The 21,966-nt window shown below is 40.8% G+C and overlaps 1 protein-coding gene across 1 annotated transcript in view; it reads right to left on the bottom strand.

Moving 5' to 3' along the window:
* The window catches only part of spop (speckle type BTB/POZ protein), a 100,760-nt gene extending 97,284 nt beyond the window's left edge, over window positions 1-3,476 (bottom strand). The window contains exon 1 of the mRNA XM_080446241.1: window positions 3,375-3,476. The gene's annotated coding sequence lies outside the window, so the exon portion shown is untranslated. The remainder of the gene's footprint in view (window positions 1-3,374) is intronic.
* Between the last annotated feature and the right edge of the window lie 18,490 nt (window positions 3,477-21,966).

A 21,966-nucleotide genomic window follows, 5' to 3' on the forward strand; every position in this document is an offset into this window, starting at 1 on the left:
ATAGGCCTGTTACAGCGCCACCATGAGGCCAATTTGAAAAATGTAGGATGGCATTTCTTCCTTGGCCTAGTAGTGGGAATGTGAGTGCAAAGTTTCATGGCCATCGGACGCTGCGTTCATGATTTGAGGCATTTTGTTCAAAACGGACCACTACTGTAAACTTCGGAAGCCAATCTTAGCCAATGGAATCTGTAGAAGTATTATTAAAAAAAATAAAAAAAAATCGGCCTCCTGGTGGCGCTATAACAGGCCGATGTGAAGAATTTGGGGCAGAGGTTCTGCTCTGGCCTCCAGGGAGTGTGTGTGTGTGTGTGTGTGTGTGTGTGTGTGTGTGTGTGTGTGTGTGTGTGTGTGTGTGTGTGTGTGTGTGTGTGTGTGTGTGTGTGCGTGTGTGTGCGCACAGTTTCACATCGATCGGGCCAACGGTGCCAGAGATTATCTGTACACAGACGGACGGACACACAGACACACGCACACGACGGACGGATGGACGGACAGGGGCGAAATCATAGTCTCTGAGACAATAATTGGCATCCCTACTATCAAACTCAAGGTCTGTTATGCACTACTTTTGCTCCATCAGTTCAAATTCATAAGTGAAATTAAAAGCTCATATTTAGCATTATGTCTGCAGTTGCACACCACCCACCCTGCCACACAAACAAACATACCAGGAGAAGGATCCAGTTTGTATACAGTGAGACAGGCCACGAGAAATGATTAGTACCTACCTATTCCAAGTTTCCAATATAGGAACACGAGGAGGGAGAGGTAGGCAGGTAATAGCGACAAATTTAGGGGCTTAAAACTGCGACAGCTTTACGATGCCTGAGTGGCCTCTATGACTCCATTCCTGTCAGATTCTATTAGCTTGGCCTCCACCCTGTATTTCGATTGGCTGTTAGCCTATTCCCCGCAGTTACAGAAGCACCTCCCGTAAATAAGCCAAATGGCTCCGTCCTACAGTGTATGAAGAGGGAGCCATTGGGTGGATCGCCGGCTGTGTATATAGCGAACATTTCATTGAGTGGTTGAGTGGTTTTAACATGCCACTGCAAGCTGAATGAACACAGTCGACTAGAGGGTAAACCACAATGCATATTAGCATCTTAAAATGAACACTCTTTAAAAAGGACAATACAAGCACTCAAGGCCGGCACTTCAAACTGACAAGTAGTCTGGTCCCATTGCACACACAGACCTACAGTATAAACAAAAGCAGCATTGTCTCTATCTGCCAGCTGCCAGCTGGAAATCTCAGGACTGGCCACCTGTCTAATGATAGTTTTCATCAATGTGCACAGCTCAGCATTCAGCAATACAACCTCATCTGTCTTGCCCCCACTGCAAAATAATCTTGTTAACATGAACATAATGTGTAATTTTGGACTGGAGCCCCGCAGTGCAACTTGTTCTAATTGGACAACGGGGGATGAAAGTAGGAAATATTACATTTCTACCCAGTTTTCCATAAAGATTTATTGGTAAAAAGGTGGTGCCATTCTTATGCTAATAAGTGGGATACCTTGACTAAGTTGCAAATAATTCTTAGTTTGAACATGCAGCAAAAGGTGGTGGTGCGGTAAACTCCAGGGCGTTGTTGTTTACCTCACCAGGGCAAGTCAGAGAATGTCAAATAAGTTGTCAGTCAGAGAAAAGTTAGAAACTGACTTCCACATAGGTTTAAAATACTTTTCGGTTAACTTTCTAAACTTGCTGGAAGTCATTGAGTTGTTCTAGTCCTACAGTATGTGTCAGACTCCAGCCATCAGTCACCTGAAAACTGAAACACACTATTTAAAGAATTTGCCAATACTATTTCCACAAGGACACAGGCACCCACATACTGTACACACACACATATAGAGTATCCAGGATACATGCAGAAGCTACAATGGAATATTATACACAAAGGAAGTTCCAACTTGTGCAATATAGTAGCCTGCTGTGTTCCAAACTACTACACTGTAGTTTAGTGTGTCACTCACAATCGCCTAGTTGAAATTTATGAATGAGGTATGCCACATGAAGAGGTTAATATTTTTTTTATCCTTCTATTCTGTATTACTCTTTACCTTTGAACATCCTTGTATGCTGTATGTAAGTGAATTGTCTTTTTGTATGAAATGTGCTATGCAAATAAACCTGCGGCTGCATTACTTTGCCATGGTGTAGCCTGCTTTTGTTTTATATCTAGCTATGTGCTGTAAAACTGTAGCCTGGTATGTATGTAAAACTGTGAATTAAATACCAAAAACAGAAAACAGGGAGAGGATGAGTTTGAGGTGTCAGGAGAAAGACATGAGAATAATGAGTGCCCCAAGTGCATCCAGAATAAACCTGAAACCATAATGAAATGTGTCATGTTTGAATCTCAAAACTAAATCTAACAGTGGACGACAATGGTAGTAGTAGAGTAGCTGTCCTTCGAGTAAAGTACTTCTTGAATGCAAGACAACCCTCGCTTTTCCTGTAAGCGTTAACACTGTCAAGAGGGTTATTTTGTGGCCACACCACATTATCCACATTAAAAAAAAGCTGTATATGTCATGTGTGTGAATTTGAAACACTGGTGGTTCCAGGATGCTTGCTCTACACGAGGTAAGACCCTATTCTGCAATGCAGCAACAACTCCACCACCGGACAGTTTTTGCCAAAGTGCAACCTGCAGTGTTGTCCACTGTCCTACACGGCAACCAGCAGCGTTGTCCACTGTCCTACAACCTGCAGCGTTGTCCACTGTCCTACACTGCAACCAGCAGTGTTGTCCACTGTCCTACAACCTGCAGCGTTGTCCACTGTCCTACACTGAAACCAGCAGCGATGTCCACTGTCCTACAACCTGCAGCGTTGTCCACTATCCTACACTGCAACCTCGTCCACTGTCCTACACTGCATTCTGCAGCGTTGTCCACTGTCATACATTGCAACCTGCAGCCTTGTCAAGTATGTCCACTTTCCTACACTGCGCATGGAAATGCAATCTTGGAGAAATCACGACAACTATTTGGCAGGATACTAAGGGAGCTAGGGGATGCATGAAATCAGCTTGTTTAATGGTGGGTTCATTATCTAGCATGTCCCCGTACTTACTTGAGATCAGTTAATGTCGTAGTCACATTTAAAGCAACGCCGTAGAAACAGCAACATGTCGTGAAGCTCAACGACCACCTCAGCACCAGCCCACCAACACCAGCGTCACCCAACACAGCACTAATCAATGCTGGGGCTACCGTTAGCCCTAGCTATACAGTTAGCTTTGAAAAAGTGCTTCTCGCGTTTAGTCGACAATGAAATGCAAACACACGCTACGACATAAAAGCATACAACTCATGAGTAAACCCTGTGCTGATTTCCATTGCTTTAAAACTCACCTTTCTTTCGTTGTTCGCCGAAAGGCTAAAGGATTTTTGACAGAAGCTGTCACTCCACATCCGGGTTACGACTGTGACAAGGGAGACACGCCCCATGAAAACATTGCCATGCTGTGACTGTTTTGGTTTTCGACACTAGCGTGTTGTGTGTGCACTGTGCATGTGGGCAGCATGTGGTGGAAGAAGTAGGCTACTCACATCATGTTTTACTTAAGTAAAAGTATCAATACTGCAATATAGAAATACTCTGTTACATGTAAAAGTCCGGAATTCAAAATGTACTTGAGTAAAAAGTACAAAAGTATTGGCATTAAAATGTAATAAAGTACCAACAGTAAAATAACTCATTATGCAGAATGTCCCATTTCAATTTTTCAAATGTATAAAAATCTTTAGAAAATAGCAGATCTACAAACTTGTAGATTGGCTATGTTCAAATGGTCGAAATGTATTTAGGGCAAAGAAGTGGTTAATGTATGTTTTGTAATAATAATCAAAATCTACAAAGTAACTAGAAACTAAAGTTTTCAAATAATTGTAGCGGAGTAAAAGTACAATATTTGCTTCTGAGATGTAGTGGAGTAGAAGTAAAAGTATTGGCAATTGGAAATACTCAAGTAAAATACAAATACCTTAAAATTGTACTTAAGTACATGTACTTAGTTACTTTACACCACTGGTGGGCAGTTTGCCAATTAAATAATTATGGTTGCCCACTAAATAGTATTCCTACTAAAATCGTATTCGAAGTGACTCCAATCAAGCAGTTGTCTATCGATTTGTGACACATTAATATTGGTATTGATTATTAGCCTACTGATTTTTGTTTGTTTCTTTTTTTCTTTTTCTTTTTTTCTTTTTTTGTGTTGTTTGTGTTTGTTCAACAACTCTCCAGCTCTTTAGTAATATTTTCAGGGCCGGGATACTAATTTCCTCCAATCAGGAGAGATTGGTGAAACAAAAAAATCCAAACAAAATAGGAAACTAATTGGGTAGCCTACTCTCTCCTGATTGGACTGAATTGGTGACCCACCTCAAAATGTATTTTCTGTCTATTAAAGAGCTGCAGAGACGGGGAGACCCCTGTTACTGAACAAACACTGCAGAGCAATGATTACTACTATCACAATATAGAGCTTTAACCTTTTAACAAAAAACGTTTTGTTTTAACCAAAAATATCACTTTAATACACCAGTGGTTTTCAAAGCAGGGTCTGGGGACCCCCAGGGGTTAGCTAAAATTAGTTAATATACCATAAAAATCTGTTTAACCACTTTAACATTTACATATCGCCATGTGACACATTGTGCTTGTAGATTGGTTATTTTATAAAAAATATATAGAAAAATGTTGAATTTGGAATAATTTAGAAAATTGTTCACACACAAAGCTTCTCTTACAGGGGTCTCTATAAAACCTTTTAAAGATGCATGGGGTCAAATACTTCCTTGACATTAATAATTTTTTGAACTGACCTTTTTACCTCTGGGACCTATTTTACCTCTGGGGCGGAATCTTCCAATGCTTTGTCAATGCAAATGCATGGATTCTTGGAAAAAATCCGCAAGACCATGAATCCACGCATTTGCGTTGACAAAGCATTGGCAGATTCCACCCCAGAGGTAAAATAAAAGTGTGGTGGGAGCGCGCCCTTACACCACCTTTAAAGGGATAGTTCACCCAAATTATTTTTTTTTTTCTATCAATTACACACCCCATGAAGCCTTGAATTCGTGGAGATCTTGTTTAGTTTTTGTCGCATTCCTGCCAATAATTTGATGACCAGCGGAAAGATGCTAATGTCTCCAATATAGTGCGTATACCAAAAATCCTGAAGGGGGTGTCAACAAGTGTCATTTGGTAGCTGCGGACATCTTTGTGGGGTATAAACAGGTTGACCATTGCCCCCCACCAGTATGTCTGCAGCTACTATGCCACACCCCCCGTGGTGACTGCACGTTGGCAAGCACTATTGGAGCCTCCAAGTTGACACTTTGAGTCTCCTACTGGAGCTGCCGGCGGTCATCAAATTATTGGCTTAGGAATGCGACAAAAAAAAAATGTAATATTGGCCAGGGCCTATACAAACTTTTGGTTTATTAGTTCAGGCAGTGTTGTTGTCATAACCTAGAATTGCCTTATGTGGGCTATTGGGTATCTTGGAAATTTCACAATATTATAAGAATGTTGAAACGTGACTATGGATTTCTCTTTTGAAATGTAAACGAAACAAGGGACCTACTTTGACTTTGCTGTGAAGTTCTTCCAATACCTTAAACAACAGATGAAAACAGATCTGGCAAATGTAAAAAGGGAAGCGAGATGGCACCTGGATTATTTTCCTTGTTTGATCTCTTGATGAAAACAACAGCTACAGTGACTGTATTTATGTGGTCTGTTTGCACCTGTGGGAACCATATTCACAGTGCAGGACTGTATAGATTTGTTTTGACATTTTGGTACAGAAGGAATTCAAGCAATAATCAAAACTTTTCTATTTCTTACTTTTTAATACATACAGCCATACATATTCATAATGTAGCATTTTCCCATGCAGCCAATGGAATGCTTCAGTACATGAAATTGTATTACTCTCTCAATCCCAGTTTATGCCACAGGTCTGTCATTGGGTTCAGCTGTGGCTCAGCTCTGGAGTTTAATGCAATTATACATAAATAAGCATGTGGTTGAGAAGAAGTCAGGGCCCTTTGGGGCCATGCCGAGAGAAAATAGAGGAAGTTTAATTAAAGCTGCAAAACTGCACTCCCACACGTGGAGACAGTAATATAAGCAAACCAATACATGAGGGGAGACAATTGCGTGTGCATGCTAGGGCAGGCGCGCAATGTGTGTTAATGTTTGAGCTCGCCTGCATGCATGAGGATATATTCAGTATAGTTGCTGATATGCTTTTAAGTGTGTGCTGATCCAGTAGCCTAGTGACCATTCAGAAGAATGTCATTCACCAAATAATTCATTTGGTGAATGACATAATTTATGATCTATGTTCTATATCTATCTAGTTATTTTGTTTTATTATTGTGTATTACTTAAAATTGATGCTCTCTTGTTTCCATGTTTAATCCATGTTATTTATTTGATCAATTTTATATCTGTTCTGTTTTCATTTTAATTGTTTCCTCCAAATTAGATTTTATATAGTTTTGCAAAGCACTTTATCATATTATTTTGAAAAGGTGTATACAAATTATTATAATACGATTATTATTATTATTATTATTATTAATATATTATCATCATCATCATCATCATCATCATCATCATCATCATCATCATCATCATCATCATCATCACAACCATCACCACACAATTTTAGCATAGGTGTTGAACTTGCATGGCTGCCAAATTCATGATAGGGTTGGAGATTTGAATGTCCTAGTATTATTCTTCTAGTAACTCTGTCCTCACACATCTTAAACAGTGACTGACAACATATTGTTCTGGTGTTGTGTTTAGCCATTATTGTTTCTAAGATTATTTTCTGTGACATGTTTGAACTGACGGTCTCCTTGTAATTACCTAGGTGGTGGGCAAACCCACAAGCCAATGAAATGTTGATGAGGGAGTATTGAATTTGCACTTCAATTAGAGTATAAAAGTGTGGATTACACGCAGGACTCCAGAGCCACTGCTCTCACTCAATTACTCCAACATACTGGGTGAAGGGACATCAGGGGAGGCTGTGGAGGGTTAGGGTAAAGAATAAGATAGAGAAAGTATAGTGGGGAAGAAAATGTAAGAAAATAATGTTGAATATGGGTGGGGAAGGAATTAGGGAGACAATGATTACAGTGGAGGGCGTTTAGTGTAGTAAGTTGCTGGATGCTAGACAACAAAGATGGTGAGCCAATTATTCAATCTGGAGTGGACAAGGTCAGGGGTAGAGGAATGTGTTTCTGTACAATTATGAAAGGAGAAGAACATCTGAATAGACTGAAGGTGTCTCAGTTCTTTCAACTTTCAGGTCTCAGACTTCACATGGAAAGCTGGATTTAATGACCTTCCAAGAGTCTTCCACCAGCCACCAGCATAGTGCTTTGTACATTTCAAGTGCTTTGTATACTCATTTACTTTGTTGCGTTGTAATAATAATACTCCTTCAAGTTAAAGAGGGTATACAGAGCAATCAGTTGAAAAAATAGCCAGAAAATACATCAGCAATGTGTCTGTGTCCCCGAGTAAATTCTCAAATGGATTATTGAGCCAATGAGTTAAAATCAGTGGCCATTTAGCATGGATTTGTCTGCTAGGCAGTGATAAACTGCAATTTGCCTTTCTTCAGCTTAGCTCATCGATTCTAAAAAGGAGATGCTTGAAGGACATTTTTGCGTAAACAGGCCAATGGCAGAGAACAGAAGGGAAATAATTTGATTGCTTGGCTGTACTTAAAAAGACAATGTGAATATGAATAATTAATTGTTACAGACCCTTAAGACGGATTGTTGATGCTTAATTACTGATTCTGATGTTTGCACAAGGCGCACACACTGAGAGAAAAAACACAATTTCAGAGGGGAAAACATGAGTGGCAACACAGATACCAAAAAGTAAAAAAGTGAACTTGAGGCAAATGTTAAAGCAATTATAGAAGTGTTTTAAGATACACAATGAGGTTGGGGGGGAAATTGCGCAGTGTTACAAGACACATACAGTAGCCTACCATATGAATGTCCCATGTTAATTGGATTTGTAGATAAACAAATAGAAGAGAACCTAATAGCTGACAATAAAATCTAGACCTCTTATAACTAGACCTATTTCTATAAGTCTACCACTTATAGTATTCTCTCAGATAATCTTTTTACAAACAACTCTCTCTCTCTCTCTCTCTCTCTCTCTCTCTCTCTCTCTCTCTCTCTCTCTCTCTCTCTCTCTCTCTCTCTCTCTCTCTCTCTCATTGCTACTGTCAACATAGGCTGTGTAGACTTCCCACAGGCCCTAAAGGAATCTCTCACACTGCACTCACATAATCACTTCAGACCCGGCTGTTTAGGCCGACATCTCCACAGGGAATCACCAGCCGCTCGCTGCAGGCCAAATCAGACTGCTGAGTGAAGAAAAAAAAAAGAAAAAAAGAAATCAACCGCGAGAGTGAAACAAAGAACTACAAGTCAGATGGAGGACTGCAGCTAGTCTGGGAACATCATAGACTCGTCTTTTGTCATGTGGTCATACACAGTAATGGGATGATTTGGTGCACTCCTGTAGGAAAATTAAAGAGGCAGAGGCTCACAGAGAGCACACAGTACACTCAGCCGTGTGAATGGAAGCGTACATTTATCGTTATGTTTGTGTGTGGACTGCCCTCTCAGACTTCCATCATTGTAGTGCGAATTACAGCAGAAAAGCCCACAACATCATTTCCACAGATCAAACGTGAAATCCAGAATTCATCCAGTTATATCAGAAGATCAGGCTGTAATGACATGTTTAATGACTCCTTACACTGGTAAATGGACTTTTTCTAAGTCTCCAGAGCTTCTGGAAAGGAACCCTTTTGCGTCCAATTAGATGCATCCTTTGGAAGACAGCCCCCCTATTCTAAATGGAGATCATTTCCAAAAGAAGGAGAAAGATGAGGTGTTTATGCTGGGTAGCTCCCTAATGTCAGGCTTGAACAAGCTTGAAATGCATATTCAATTCAGTCACTCATAGCCTACAACTATCATTCAGGGGAAGAAAAACAATTTGAAACGTAAGCAGAGACTGACGTCTCTTGGGAGTTGATAGCATAAAAAGAATCAACATTTAGATTCAGAACCTGTGTCTGAGCGTGTGTGTGTGTGTGTGTGTGTGTGTGTGTGTGTGTGTGTGTGTGTGTGTGTGTGTGTGTGTGTGTGTGTGTGTGTGTGTGTGTGTGTGTGCGTGCGTGCGTGCGTGCGTGCGTGCGTGCGTGTGTGAGTGTGTGAGTGTGTGTGTGTGTGTGTGAGAGAGAGAGAGAGAGAGAGGGAGAGTGGGAGAAGGAGAGGAAGAGGGAGATGGAGAGAGAATGTTGATGGAGCATCTTAACTTCTTAAACTCCTATACAGATTTTACTAGTATAAATCTGTCATCAATAAAATCACCCAAAACATGTTATTCAGCATATACTCTACATGTCTGTGATTTCAAGACATTTCTACTGTATATTACCGGTAGGCGGAGTTGAATGTGCATGTGCAGACATTAAGACTCTCGTGATCTCGTAGGTTTTTGGGGTATGTTGTCATACCGTAACACACACACACACACACACACACACACACACACACACACACACACACACACACACACACACACACACACACACACACACACACACACACACACACACACACACACACACACACACACACACACACACACGCGCGCGCGCGCGCACACACACACACACACACACACACACACACACACACACACACACACACACACACACACACACACACACACACACACACACACACACACTCAGGGCCGAATGCCTGATCTCCTGTTCAAGATAAAGTCATGACTGACTTTGCAACTGTTACCAAGAGCTTTTTGCAGCTATCACAAATTAGGCTATGGTTTTTCATTTCTTTCCTTACTTCCCATACATCTTAAAAATATTCACTTGTAGACTCACTTCACAGTAACATTTTGCATTTACCCACAGGTGGGTCATAATGACCTCCTGCTACCAGCCATAACATTATTCTCTTCTCAGATCCTAAATCAGACTGCCCATAGCTGAATGGGTAGAGAGGCAGTCTGGGAATCAAAGGGTCCACGGTTCACCCCCCAGCCTGCTCAGTCAATGTGTAGAAAGTCCCTGGGCAATGGACTTAAAGGGATACTTCACTTTCGGGCCGGGGACACATTTAAAAAAAATATTAAAAATAAATGAAAAAAGTTATGGAAAATTCATGGCCCCCTCACACATTAGTAGGACACTGCGTGTCGTGAGGGGGCCATGAATTTTCCATAACTTTTTTCATTTATTTTTAATATTTTTTTTAAATGTGTCCCCGGCCCGAAAGTGAAGTATCCCTTTAACCCCTAACTGCTTCCTGGATACTGTAATAATTGCGCCCACTGCTCTTAATAGTTGTAGCTTATGGGTATATGCAGAGGATGGATTTCATGTATGTGCAAATGTACAGACGTGATAAAAAATACCCCAAAGGAGTGGGAACTAAATTATATTTAATTACTTATTTTAGTTCAATTGTATAATTAGCGACAACAAGCCTTCTCAGTTGAGCATGGGTTAATGTGTTTTTATATCAGTGACAAGTAATTATTCATGTGTTGTCCATAATTGATAGCTGGAAGTGTTAAAAGTAGCACTTACTTGTTAGCAGTGTAATTTGAATGTCATAATCAAACTATGAATATCTTAATTACAATTGCTAACATAATGTGTAACATACAGTAAATAGACACATAAGGCTACGTGAATCTGAAGCTCCTTGGATGGTTAGAGATAATGGTGATAATTGCCACATAAAACTGGAAACAAGATTCCTTTCCAAGGTGCGTGAGTCTCAATAGAAATTCTTCACAATATGCTTTGTTGTAATGCCATAAAGTCATTTCCAGTCCATAAGGTAAACCAGAACAACTTGAAACAAAGATCAAAACAGACATAAAAACATGTTTCAATTCACTAATAATTCAATCACTTTATAGCTGGCATTCCTGTTTTTAGCATGTCATTAAAGGTGAAAACCTTCCAAAATGTGTGAAGATTTTGGTTAACTAGTTCATGCCTGCTTTGGTGACACCAAAGAACATCCTTTTCGGTGTGGCACTACATAATGATATGACCTTGATTATGACCTATAATTCATTGCAAATTGGGTATTATAGGTACTATGTCAACTTAAGTGAGAAAGTGACACATTACTATACTTTTATTAGGTTTTTAAAAAATATATTTAATAGTAATAACAATATTGTGACATTCTTCTCTATTCAATAAAGTCTCCATTTGTGATTCATTTGAGAAAGTAATGCAAAAATAATATAACACATTACTTGACACAGTAAGTAATAAGCTATGTAATGTATTACTTTTCATTATATAATGATAGCAATGTAATATTACATTTTGAAAATAATTTCCCCAACACTGGTCTGTTTAGAAACAAACGAACCTGAGCAGTGAGGCACGGTGCATTTACCCAACACAAGCCTTATCTGTATTTCTGACACAGACAGGTCATAATGACCTCCTGCAGCCAGAACATTATTCTCTCCTCCATTCCTAAATCAGACTGCCTCTGGTCATTAGCACCCCAACGTTTTAAAAACACAGAAAAACAACTACTGCTGTGGCTATTAAAGATGCCATCGACTTTTTAATTAAGTCTCATTAAGGGCCTATCAATGTGAGGGAGGTAATGTAAGACAGCGTAAACCCAATCCTATCCCATTTCTGTGTTCTGTGAAGCTTTAACAGATCCGTTCTCATTTCACAGCATTAGAGCGGGTCTGAAGCTGAAACGCTTCAGATTGTGGCTGCCTGGGTCCTAATGCCTCATCATGTTCCATAATCCAATCCCATCGTTTTATATTGCCTTTCCTTTTGAACATCAACTATCAGTCATTCATTCTAATTAGTTTAACAATATGCCTAGTGGTAGATTGTGTTCTATTCCTCTTTTTTTTATATAAAAATAGTGTCTGTGAATGCATGCCTGCAGCCGCGTGCATGAATGCGTGCGCGCGTGTTTGTAGAATGAGAGATGAAATAGAGAGAAAAGAGATCAGGTCAGGTCAGAAATATATGACCTGGATAGACTATCTGCAGGCACTGACTCCCTTGCCACAAATGGACTTTGGAATTATCCAGGGGGAGAGTGATATTGGAAAACTTTGATACATCTTCCTCATACATTGGGCAGGTCATAGGGACCTCAAATGTCTAAGTATTTGGGCCAGGACAACAGGACCATCCCCTTTTGCACCATCCATAAGTGATGGCACGTCAATGTTAAAATAATATCCATATAATCAAAAAAGAATGATATCCATATGGAGCAGAGTGTGCTATATTTCACTCCTACATGCAGACTTAAAGGTTTTTGCCAAAGTGTTGGCTGTGCACCTTCATGGACACATGACAAAACTAGTGCACGGCAATCAGATGGGCTTTATAAAATCCAGGCTGGCCTCAGACAATGTGAGGAGGTTGTTACATCACTTAGATGGTGCCCAAAAAAATGAAGGAACTTGACCGCCTTGAATGGCCTTTTTATGGTCAGTGCTTGGCGCAAAGGGCTTGGGTGACCATTTTATTGATATGACTAAGGTATTATATATAATACTCCATCAGCTGTGATGCTCACAGGCAAGAATTGCTATCCTCCTTTTGCCATCTCAAGAGGTTCAAGGTAGGATTGTCCCCCAAATCATTACTGTTTGCGCTTTCTATTGAATCATTGGCCGTACGCCTGTATTGTCCATACACCTGTATTGTCCCCAATTTCTGTGAATGGAACGTATCATCATATTTCATTATATGCAGACATTGTGCTACTTATGTTGACAGTGCTGTGCAATTTATCAAACTAATACTATTTATTTATTTTGCGTACTGGGTTTAAAATAAATGGGCAGAAATCTGCTTTGTTGCCACTGAACCAGGTTCAATTCATTAATGCACCCATCTCTACTCTAGTCATTAACAAATGTACTTACCATAAAAAATGTCCCTTTGATTCAAACAATAGTTACAATTAAAATAATTTTGGTAAAAAAAAAGTCTGATACTGTACATGGTCATGCTGCCAAATTCTCTCTGCAGATGAGTTTCAATCATTTAGATGAACATTTTACCCAGAGTTAACTTCTTTAGTTCCATGCTACCACTTCCTCCAGCAAACCAGTATAAGCATAAGGTACAGACAACTGTCACTAAATGTATATATATAGATATACTGTATAGAGAGGTAAGCCACACATCAAGCTCTCTACAATGCAGCAGGAGAGATATAGCCTCGCGTAGCCAGACTATATCACTGCATGGATATGAGTCTGGTGCTTCCATGAGGACGTTTTTTTCCCCAAGGGGCGGGATCAAAACAATGGCCCACGACGCAATTGGTTAGACCTACAACCAACTACCAATTACAGTCTCCCATATTCGAATACTGGGCCCTGATTGGTTACCCACGTCTTCTGGAGCAGGAAATGGATTCTCTATGGAGCGGTGCCAGACCCAAATCGCAGAGTGCAAATTTTTTTTTTGCACTCACAGATTTGTCTGGTCCCAGGCTAGGAGAGATAGGCTTGAAATGTGTCCCTTCCAAATTTTAAACACTGTCTTAGACCCTTATTGACCTGGCTTCAGCCTGCCACATCAGTGTCATGGGCAGGCTCTAGAAGAATGTCTAGTGTGTCCTTACTTCCTTCAAGAACTTCTGTACAGTGTCACAGTGTTTGACACCGTTTGATGCTTTATGGAGGGCCGGTATTCTGGACCTGCATTTGATTGGAACAAAGTGTGGTCCAAGGTATTGCTGGCTTACAGGAAAAAAATCATTATAATTTTACACACAGTGTAATTGTCGCCCAGGAAACTATGTTCAGTGAAAATGATTGCTGACACTAATTGTACTCTGTCTTCTATGAAGGTCCAGGTCTGCCTTTCGTGCTCAGACATTTTGACTGGGGAAGAGGAAGGGGCTTCTTTTCACCGTGACAACTTTGCATTGCTTCAATAATCAAAGAACTTTGGCTGGCTCCAAGATATAATCTTCAACCAACTGAGAAATGCAACAGAAAGAAGGTAATAGGGTTAGCCACTTAAATCAGCACACAAGAAACTCTATTATTGGTGAAGTAATGGAGACTGACGCTGTTTGTAAGCTTCAGCTGTTTGCTTAATTGCAGATCTATGAACAACATTGGCTTTCATTTACATATGTAAATTTGAAGCAAAGCTGGTCTTGGCAATGGTTGTATTTGCCTGCAATGGAAAAAGGGGCAATACCTAGAGAGAATGAAAGAGAGACAGCAAACAGATGGAAGCTAAAATAGAAAACAGAAGTAAAGGATCGTTTAAGACACAGTGTGGGGAAATAAGACACAGACAAGATACAGAAGTGAAATGAAGTGTCTATCTTGTGGAGGAGGTGTTGATTGAGGGTAGGAGGCCTATGTCAACCTGGACCACTATATATATATACACACACACAGTCACTTGAGTAGGATAGCTTCATCTGAACGTAAAGCAATAGTGGGTAACGCATAGTGGGTAACCATGCATGGCTAGCGTTTCTCTCATTGTTTCTGATGTGCAGCGTCTGCTCCAGACGGTCTCCCACAGGTGTCTGACAGTTACAAGTGTCCTCAGGGTGACTTACCCCGTGAAGTTCAAGGGCTCTCAGAGTCACACTGATATGCTCAGATGTGCACAGATGTTGCTGTGCATGAGTCTGTGATCTGGTAGCATTAGTGGCACTGTGTGTTACTAATTCATTTAGACAGCAGGGGACAGTAGGAGTAGGTCCCTGGTGATTTACCTGCTTCCAGATTGTATGCCATCAACTAATGGGGAGGGGGGGTGCAGTGTGCATCCGTGCGTGTGTGCGTGCTTGAGTGCGTGCGTGGAAGGGATGGGGTTCGACGTAAGAGGCTGTTGTAATTCAAGCAGTGCTCATCACACCATTGAGGTGTGAATAAATAGTGGGAACCACCCCACATGAGGAGGGCTTTGCTGAAAAATATAATACCATTGCTACCCCTCCTGTCTCCTACCCCCTTCTCTCTCACACAAACTCTTTCGTTGTTCTGTTACACACAGCCAGAATGAACTGTAATATCAATAAATGTCTTGTCCCACGTCGATATCATCCTGCTGACAGAGTCCTCCTCTCTTCCCCTGCTGGTCTCCTCTTCAGACTGTCCTAATTCACTGGGTCTCCGGAGGAGGCATCAAAGTACCCATTGTCCTCCGCCTGTTCTCCATATAGCTCCACCCTCTCTTGTTCTGCCCATACACACATATACACGCCCATGCCGATGTGTTCTCTCTGTCTCATGCACACACAAGAAACAAACACATATTTGGAGCAACAACTGCCCAATGGATACCGGTGCTTGAATAGCTGTCCAGAAATTAATCCTGCACCCCGATGGCCGTGTGCATGCGTGCGCTGAGTGTGTGCATTTACACATGCTTTTATAGTTCCCCCCAGCCTCCTCTCTTTCACATGGATCAAGCTCTGTACTGCATTGGGCCTCTGTGTCCACCTGGGGAAAATCACCCAGGAGCCAGCAACATAGAGTAAGGACATGGTGTAGCCTACGTCAGTGGTTGTCAAACCTTTTCATATCAAGTTAATATGCATTTGCCCGCAGACCCCCATGTGAAAGGATGTTGTGCCAGGGACCTCCCATACAAGATAATGTTTCAAAAATATTCAAAATCTTTCTTCTGTTCTTTTTAAAATAGCAGATCTACAAGCACACAAGAGCCTGTAGATCTGCTATTTTCAAATAGCTAATGTATATAGGGTTAAATAAAGTGGTTAAACAAATTTTTAGACTATATTAGCTCATTTTGCAGGGCACCCCGGAGCCCCTTCAAGGACCCCTGGAGGTCCCTGGACCCCACTTTGAGAACCGCTAGTATACGTACTAAAAAGGGGCATGGTGTGGGACATATTATAAAATATACACTTTCTGCCAGTGTAGGCTTGTATAAACATTAATACCCATTCACACTTTCAAGGCACTTTGGTTTTCAATAGGAAATGTGAAGTTTCAGCACCAAGGACAGTTCCACTGGACTCACTCTATATTGGTAAAGTAGTTGAAAGTGATGCATGAGCTATGATTAAAAGGAACTCAGACCACAGAATGAACCTTCTTTTTTTATCAAGCTTTTCAGTGGGTCACGGTTAGGCTACAGTGAGCATGTTAGGCTCCTACACAGAAGCCTGTCGGCCTTAGTGCACTCACAAAAGCACATTCTCACCCTCAATCAATAATCCAATATGTTCAGTCAGAGATAACAGATGATCAGAAGATAGCTACAGCGTGGCCCCAAGAGGCACCTCCATCACAGCTGGATTGCACATTTCAAGTTGGGAGTCAAAGGTTAGCCCGCCAAAAAGCATCTCGGGGGGGTGTCAATCACCTCTTGTAATGGTAACACCGGAGACAAATGAAGGCAATAACAAGCAATGGGATTAGACCTCTTATAAAGGCATGAAAGAGGGAGATTTGGGACATTTGTCTCCTCCACTATTGTGCAAATATGGCAGCAGCAGTGCACTTGCAGTCTCATAGCCAGTAAGACTGGTTTCAATGGGCTAGGCAATGAACAAAACAGATTCAGTTGACAACATCATCTAAATGTTGCTGTAAATTCAATGTTCAATGTAATTATGTTAAATGCTGTACAAAGATTGTGTTAATAGCAGCACAGGCATAGCTGAATATGATTGAAAACCAATAATGACCATGGCCTGCAGTTCTCAAAAAATGGCATATGGTACAATAAGGACAGACTGAAAACAAGCTCTTCCTTTTCATTTCTGTATTCATGCTTGTATTCATGTCAATAACATCCATGGTCTTTTGAAAGTCTTAAAGAAAATCGAAAGAATGAACACATTTGCAAATTTAAATAGTACACTATATATATGACTTATGTGATAATCAATGTATGCATATGAGAGTGCTATATAGCACCTCACTGGTTCTTCAGTGGTTCTTTGGGATGGTTGAAATGCTGTATAGCACCTCGGGTTCTTCAGAGGTTATTTGGGATGGTTGAGGTGCTGTATAGCACCTTGGGGTTCTTTAGTGGTTCTTTGGGATGGTTCTCCTATGATAACGAGCCAAAGAATCGCTTCTGTGCTATATATCACCATTTGTTTTTAGAGTGTAGCAGCTTAATAAATTTGATAAACAAGTGCATCGAGGCTTTTTCAAACATCCTGGGTCATCGGATAGAAGCCAACTGCATATCTATTAGGCCTAATCATGCTGAATGGATGTACATTGATGTCCACAGGGAGATCAGATTAAACCCAGCAGGCAGTGGAGACAAACAATATGTGGCGACGGAGATGATATGCAGACTGAAACAAATAAGAGACAATAAAACATTTTGTTCTAATTATATGTGTGTCACTTTGCGTGACTGGAGATGTTTTCCGATGATGAGGTTCCATTTCCTGTAACAAGCTTTTTATGACACAGGCATTGTTATGGAATAGAAAAATCTTTCAATTTTAAATTAATGGTTAAGGGTGTAATATTGGTTCATTTGTATGGATTGACAGGTTTGGTGCATTTGCATGTCCTATATTTTTGTGTTTTGACAAACCATTAACATCACACTCACCACCAACCGTGGTTCCTATTCCGGAAATTCACTCACACAAAATGTAGAGCAAACTTTTAAATGTCCTCCTCAAGGGATGAGAAAAGAAAACATTTTGGACAGCAGACTTCACTGAAATGCTCTACAGATTAGGAATACGTATATGGGCTAAATTGAGTTGACCCACACATCACTTGTTATAAGAAAAGTATAGAGCACTTACAGGTATGAGTGTTGTGCAAATCTAATGATGCCAAAGAATGTCTACACTTCTGTTGGTTACACATTCTGTTCAAATACAATCAGCACGATGTTTGCACCTTAGTCAAGTGAAGTCAAACCTATTCATAACATATTTCACTTGCATTGACTCAGTGAATTAGACTGTAGTTACATAAACAATACTTACATTAAAGGTCATATAGCTGTCACTCTCTTCTAGAGCAAAGTAGAACAAATGTTCCAAGACTATTATAACAATAGATTCCTATTACTAACATAACAAGAAAACACTAGTAAGGAGTGAAAGTATCAATGCCACCTGCCTTTCTAATAGATGTAACATATGTCCTGCCCTAGGTTGTACACTATCTTTTTTATTATACTCTTTGATTGCATCACCTTTGAAAGAATCATGAAATCTGACAGTTCTCTGATACATTCAAATGAAATAGCCTACTGTAGTCACTCCTGAAACGGAATGAGTCTGTGGTTGCTACCTGGTGGACTTTACTTGAGAGCCAGTATTAGGCCTAATTGGCTACATGCAACCTAATCAAACTCACTGGGTTGTCTGATTCAACACTTTATTCTCATCCTTGTATCAATTTGCAGCTCATTTAAACTGGTCCACAAGAGTTGAGGAGGCAGAGTTAAACCTGTATCCTGATTGGCAGGAAGGAAAGATGGCGTCATTATCTCTCAACACACCACTCCATACAGACGTGTGAAAACCACCATGGTGTAGTCTACCACATGTGATTCAAAAGCCCAGAGATTTAATGAATACTGGATAACAAACCTTTCTCACATCATTCAAGAGCACACTGTGATCCCCGGATAGTTTTGCACCGTACAGTAGTTGAAATGTTCAAGACAGGTATAGTGCCCCCTAGACAAGGATTCGTCAGGGCCATGCACAGACAGTTTGGGGGACAGGGGCTCAGCAAAAACGGGCAATCTCCCCACCGACGCAAATAATTCCCACAGTGATGTTGCCACATTGCCAGTATCACACACTGTTTTACCTTCCATTATTATGAATATTAAAGGGATAGTTCATCCAAAAAAGATCTTCTTTTCTAGGGATTATTCACCCCATGGAGACTTGAATTCATGGATATTTTTTTGTTTTTGTCGCATTCCTAAGCCAATAATTTGATGACCAACGGACCGGTAGGCACTAGGCAGCAGTTCCGGTAGGAAACACAAAGGAGACTCTTTGTGTCTTCTACAGGAACCGCTGCCGGTCATCAAATTATTGGCTTAGGAATGCGACAAAAACTAAAAAATATCCATGAATTCAAGTCTCCATGGGGTGACTAATCCATAGAGAAAAAGTAATTTTGTAGGTGAACTATCCCTTTAAGATTCTAGATCAGCAGTCCTACTCTGACATGCTTGATACATAAGCCCCCTGAACTTAGGGTTCAAAACATCACATTTTCATTTATAATTTTGTTCCACTGCATATATTTTATAATTGAGACATATGGTACAACTACTGCATACAGTTTGATTTCAGTAACATGTTTTTGAGCATTACCAGAGTTATATATTTGTTACATTTATGCATATGACTGAAAGATTTATCCAAGATGTATTTTGCCTTTCATTAGAGACAGGTACATTTGCCTCTTCTAGCAGTGTTGAATGTTATTTATTCTTTTCCCCAATTGAGCGGAAACACTGCTGTGCGACTGTGAACAATAAACAATCTTTGTTTTTGGAAAACATGTTATAAAGAAAACAAATTTCTAGGTCTAAACAATCAATACAAGACTTAAAAACCCACGTAGCAACCAATATATCTGCTTCAGATATTATATTTGCATATTTGTAAGTTGTCCTGCATGGCTTTTTGTAAGTCTGGACCATAGAGGGTCTGGACATGATACATATGGCGCTATTGAGCCATTTTGCCCAGCCAATTTCTGTGACCCATAAAATATGTGGACCACAATGGAAACAAGCTCCGGCTTTTTTGTGTATAGTCCACGTCGGCGTTTTCCTAATGAATGACATTGTTGTGACTTTTTTAAACTGAAAACAAAGTATCCCATATCCTACCCATAAAATACCGTAATTTCTCACGAATTCTGATGTGTGTGCAAAGTTGAGCAACCTTTTGAGTATGTTATTCCCTCAAAAATGCAATTTATCCATGGTTAGAATAATAATATATAATTCCTTGCATCTCAATAGTGCTTCGCAATGGTAAGGGCACGTTTTACTCTGAGGGCATGAGGGTTAGGGTTGGTCCCTAACCGTGCAGGTGCCTGACACACGTCCACATCCTTGTAAGTAACTGAAGGAACCTCAGGTAAGTCACATTTCTCATGTAGCCCACAAGAGAATTCATGAAATGAAACAAAAGAGCACCATTTGTTGGTAAAAAATGCCCCCCAAGTAACATTGAAAACATTGAAGGAGAATTGGCAATAAAGGTGGAGGGTGGCAATAAAGGTAAGGAAAATAATAAGATGGAGTAGGCTATGTGACTGTGTGGCTGAGTTGATGTGACGAATAGAAAGTTCCCTTGGCTGCGGACAGATGCTGGTTTCAGTGACAGCTGGTGGGGGTGGGGACACCTGTCTCTGTCTCTCTCCGTCTCCTTCTCCTCTGGTGTTGAGAAAGCAACAGATGGAGTCCGAAGGTTTTCCTCCAGTCCCAATGCAGCTCCTCCAGACTGTCCATCTCTGGCTGCCCAAAGCGAGGGCCATGAGCCAGGGGAACATGAGGACACTGCCCGCCCCCAGCCCTCCCCACCGCCAGGGTCAAGTGCTTACAGAGTGGGGTTGCCCTGTCACCCTTTCTCTCTGACTAGCACTCTGCTGCCTCCCTATGGACAAAGGGAGTTCTACACTGTCACTGTCATCCTGACCAAAGATGCTGCTTTATTCAAGGTTTTTCAAGTAAACTAGCTTTCTTCAGTTGGAGGCTACGTGGGCCTGTTAATTTTTCAGACTCGCTCCTTTGAAATTCAATAAGGAGTGAGAGCAGAGTGAGAGTAGCGAGAGAGACAAACAGTGAGGCAAAATCCTTGATGTCAGACGTACTGTTACACCATTATTCTCCCCTTATGGGTTTGGATATGGGTGTGACAGTATGATGAGCAGTCAAATGTGACACTGGTCATAGAGCAACATCAAAACCTTGCAGTAATGAAGTCCATCACAGAAAGGTCGCAAAGTGACCTTTCTATCAGCATCTCTATGTCAGATCAATGCAGGGGGTCACAGCAGAAGCACAGTGACCTCATCAGGGATTCTTTAAGGCATAATCCACCTAAGTCAGTTGCACCTCTGCACCTCCTATTAACCTCCTGGCCATTTGTTTGTACTGATACCCAGGGCTTTAATTACTAGCTGCAGACGAAATGTAACGTGTTGAGGTAAAAAAAAAAGAAAAAGAAAGCTTGTCTGAAAAGAAAAGAAAAGACTAAAAGAGTAGATTCTGTAGAAATGATGGTGAGCACCAAAGACATACAATTCTTTCAAGCTAGAGATCCCTCAAGACATGAGATATGTCTTCCCTGTTGTCAGTTTCGATTCAGAAATCCAAGTCTGTTCTGGTCTTCAACAGACTGACACAGATTCAGTGGTGTACTGTGGGCGTCTGTGTTCATTAACAGCATAGCTGATTATGACTAAGGTCCTCTCTCCTACAGCAGCGGCAGCATAACTGGGTTGTTTCTTCTTTCTCACAGCAGCCTGTACGGCTCCCAAAGGTGCCTTTAGAGCACATTAATGGTTCCTCCACTACACGGGAGGAACGTTGCAGTTAACTTGTAGCAAAAAGCTTCCTCTCAGCACTAAAGAAATAAGCCCAGCTCCCATAGCAGTTATTGATATTTAAATCTCAGACTTCTTTTGGTGGATCTTGATATTCAGTGTGTACAGTGGCTGTGCCCTCCTCCTTCAGGCTCCAGGTCATGACAGTGACTGAATGTACAATTCAGAGATAGCCTAATGAAAGCGCTGACATCAGTGAGACACTTGTGTGACATCCAAAGCACTCTGGTGGTGGGGGGTGGGGTAGGTGAGGGG

The sequence above is a fragment of the Gymnoscopelus braueri genome (assembly GCF_963280865.1).
Source record: "Gymnoscopelus braueri genome assembly, chromosome: 13".
NCBI lineage: Eukaryota > Metazoa > Chordata > Actinopteri > Myctophiformes > Myctophidae > Gymnoscopelus > Gymnoscopelus braueri.